Here is a 4,290-nt window from a genome sequence, read left to right on the forward strand (position 1 = left end):
TCTGGTGAGAACACTAGTACTAACACCAGACCATTCAGTGAGTACAAACTTAGAAATTAGCTATTGAAACTAGCCAGTCTTCCACTCAAAGTCTCTGTGAACACCAAACACTCCTGTGTGCCTTCAAATCCATCACCGGACCTTTTGGTGAGTTATTTTGAGCCATCCGAGCCTTTGCAGGCTCTCTGTGTAAAATGCTCTGGTGTAACTATCTCTGTGATAACCAGATTATCCGGTGACTTGATCTTTATTCTTTAGCACTTGTAGTCGCCTTTGAAAGAAATGCTTTGGTGCTATACTTCGGTGTGCACAAACCAAGCACTGGTCCTTCCGGTGGGTTAATCTTCAGTCTTATGCACTCGCATTCTTCTCTGCAGAAAATGCTCCGGTGTTACCCTATGCAGATCACTAGACTATCCGGTGAGGTCCTCAGCCTTCTCCTTTTTCAGAAATACTTCGGTGAGTTCAACACACAAAGCATCGGGCTATCCGGTGAGGCTATCAGTCTTTGTGTATAATGCTTTGGTGAGTGCAAACTCTGATGCACTAGATCTACTGGTGAGGTCAATCCTCTTAGGACTTCTCCAATTCAATCAAATTTTGTCTCAGCTGTAGTGGCTTCATGATGTATTGTATCCATGAGACCTACTAATATATATTTTTGACAAATATATTAATCCCAATGACTATGTTATCATTAATCACAAAAATCACAATTATGGCATAATAGGGTCATTTTCGCTATAATCTTCTCCTTTTTGGTGATTGATGATAACACAATCAAAGCAAGTGACAAATAATAAATGATACCAATTGTAAAGAGCACAAAGTCTTACCACATTGCTTGAATGCATGTTATTTAGTCCCCTTTGTTGTGGCTCTTCCTTTCTCCATTGCCACTATCTACCTTGATATACCCATGTAAGAGCTTCTCCCCTGTTGTCAACCTAGGTGCCTCATGTTGCTTCTTGTATTTTCTTCTTCTCCTCCTTTGTCAACTTCGGCATTCCTAGACATCTTGTATCTTGCTTCTTGCTTTGGTTATCAAACTCCCCCATTTATCAACAGTCATATGTTGAATTTGAGGAAGAACGTTAGATCACATAGGAGAGAGCTTCATAAATCATGATCCATATGAAATAATACCAATTGAAAAATATATTAATTGTAAGGTTATAAGGCTTTAATATCCATTGAAAGAGACAAACAAGTATCATAATTCTTGAAACTCACATGATATGATCTAAACTCCCCATTTATGTGTGCATATATATAATGAGACCTACTTGTAGGAAGTTTAAGTCATATCATATATGGTGGTAGCTTAAATGTAGGAATTAATTGATAATAATATCAATTGAAGCATTTAAGCATTGCATACCTCCGGGGACGTGTTGATTTTTCCATGAGACTACAAAATATACATCAAGCAACATATGTCAGTCTCAAAATCACAGCCCATAGGATATACTCCCTATAAATGTGTGCATACAAGTTTTGAATTCTTGCGTGGCATATGCACTTGTTATTAATAATAATAGGAAGGGTACCCTATGGATTAGTTCATGGAATGTAAAAGATACCAATTGTGAAATTAATGCCATGAAAAGAACCTACAACTAATAAACCATGTAGATTGCTCATAAGAAAGAGAGAAACACAAGAAACCTACCATATGAAAACTAGGCATTGCAATAAATTGAAATATGCATATGCAATCATAGACAAGGCAATGGTTCAAAACATGAACAAAAGTTTAGCTATCATTACCTCATTATCTTTGGATGGGGATTTGGGTATATGATGATCATGATATACATCAAAGCATCCAATCTTATACACTTGGCTTCTTTGCTTGAAGCTTCACTTTATCTTTGGAGCCAAGTCTCTAAATCCCATAGCAGCCCCGGGCTTTATGTCTTCTTTGGAACCCAAACTGATTGAGACTCCTTCATATTGGTGATGACTTCGTTGGGCACCTAAATGAGTTGGTTCGACCTCCAATTTTTCTCCTAACCATGTGTGCAACTACATTGCCATTTTCCCTTTTATTTAGCTTGTAGTGGTTGCTCTTGATCTTATTCTTGTAGTTGGGCTTGGTGTAGATGTTGGAAGTCTTGTTAGAGAGGTTCATGATCTTCTTCTTAACTTGCTTACATTAAAAGGACTTATGGCCTTCGTGATGACATTTGAAGCATGTCATGGTGAACCACTCCACAAGCTTCTTCACCATGGTTGCACGGTTATCTTGAGGAGGTTGGATATGGTTCTTGCCCTTTAATCTTGCCAAGTCCTTCTTGAGCTTTTCAACTTCTTGGTTGAGCTCAACATTTTCTTGCGCAATGTGTTCAATAGATGGTTCTACAAGAACATTCTCAATACATATCTCATTGCAAATGGGTGAGCATGATATATCAGTTAAATTATTGCATGAAGTAGAAACATCTACTTTAGGATTAAAATTAAATAGAGAGATAGATTGCTCCAAAAAGGCCTTAGATTGAGATTCAATGCACTCAAATTTTGCCTTTAAGCTCATCATGCTCCTTGTTTAGCAAATTGAATTTGCTCAATAATTATTCATAATTAGAAACAAAGATAGCATGAATGTGATTGAATTTCTTAAACTCTTTTGATTTTTCTTAAGGGCACTTTGTTGCTCATTGATCAAATAAAGGAGTTTATCATAGGAAGGAGAATCCTTATCGAATTCATCATCACTTATATTGTTTTCCATACCTTTGGCCATAAGGCACTTATGTGATGATGGCTTGCATGATGACGACCTTAAGGAAGAGCTTCTGTTAGAGGAGTTGGTGGCGAAGCACTCATCATTTGAACTTGAATCTTCATCTTCACTCACCCATCTTCCTATACTTGCAAATACTTTGGCTCTTCCCCTTGTCTCTCTCTTGCTCTTAGTCTTCTTCTCCTTGATGTGATCAATTGTTTGACCAAACCTTTCATGGAGATCCATTTATCAATCTTGGGATTGATCTTCTTGATGTTCTTCCCCACTTGAGAGATGAGCTTGGCGACTTTGGGATCTATTTCTTCATAGCTTTATGTGATTTGCTCATCATCTTCATTGCTCTCTTCATCTTCATCATCTTTGCTCGAGCTTGACTCTTGCCCTTGCTTCCTCATCTTCGCCTTCATGTGTGGGTATGGTGCTTGCTTGCTTATGAGAGCAAGGTTCTTGGCGTCGGATGAGGAAGAAGCTTCAACCCCTATGTTCATGGTCATCTCATGGGCGGTGATCTTGCCAAGCACTTGACTTGGAGTCATTTTTTTAATGTCATTGTTGTCGTAGATGATGGAGACTATCAACTTGTGCTTGGGAAGAAGAGCTTGAAGTATTCTTCTCACCACTTGATTATCATCAATTGGCGTCAAACCTAGCTCATTTATCTTATTGACAAGAATATTCAAACGTGAGTACATATCATTAGTATTTTCATGGGGTAGTTATTTGATACCATTGAGCGTAGTAACTAGCACATGATATTTCTTATTGCACACATCCTTTGTGTCTTAATGAATTTTAATGAGACTAGTCCAAATATCATGTGCATTGGTGAGAGAATAAACACGATTAAATACATTAACATTTAAAGATGATAAAAGAATATTTTTCGTTAATGCATCTAATTGTCTATTCTTATTGGTGATGCATTGCCTCATCTCTTCCTCAGTGACTCTTCAAACATCTATACCTTTGGCTTGTAAATAACAAGACATTAGAATTTTCCAATGGAGGAAATTTGTGCCATCAAAAAGTGAAGCATTATGGGTATCCATCCCAACCCTGGGCATCACAACTCTAGGATGTTAAGTCTATCAAGAGCATGAGGCTCTGGTACCAATTGTGAGGAACAGTGACGTCCTTAGGGGGGTGAATTAGAACACTTAGAAACCTAAAACAAATTAGCTCCAAAAAGTTCACAAGATAAATTTATCTAATTATCTATCTATATGTGTTTTACGTTTATCTAGTTTATCTACTTTACTGCTCAAGAAGATTGCAACCTAAGCAAGGTAAACTGCAAGTATGTACATGCGGAAACGTAAATAAGGTAGAGAGACAAACTCAACACAAGGGATTTTTATCTCATGGTATCAATGGCATGAATGCCATCCTGAATCCATGTTGGAGCTCCACAAAGGATATGCTCTAGATCGCCAAGTCTCTTCTGGTCACAGCTCTTGAATTACTAAGTCACCAAGACAAGATCTCAAACACAATGTGCCACCAAGCTATCAAGGCAAGGTCTCACCACTAACCTCTCT

General features: G+C 37.8%; 1 long non-coding RNA gene across 1 annotated transcript; it reads right to left on the reverse strand.

Moving 5' to 3' along the window:
• Positions 1–608: 608 nt before the first annotated feature.
• LOC133931385 (uncharacterized) lies at positions 609–4,009 on the reverse strand. The gene is made up of 3 exons (XR_009911890.1): positions 1,771–4,009; positions 1,382–1,411; positions 609–1,282 (listed from the first exon to the last, which is right to left on the reverse strand). It is a non-coding gene; the product is annotated as an uncharacterized LOC133931385 (long non-coding RNA).
• Positions 4,010–4,290: the final 281 nt, after the last annotated feature.

The sequence above is a fragment of the Phragmites australis genome, chromosome 10 (assembly GCF_958298935.1).
Source record: "Phragmites australis chromosome 10, lpPhrAust1.1, whole genome shotgun sequence".
Lineage (NCBI taxonomy): Eukaryota > Viridiplantae > Streptophyta > Magnoliopsida > Poales > Poaceae > Phragmites > Phragmites australis.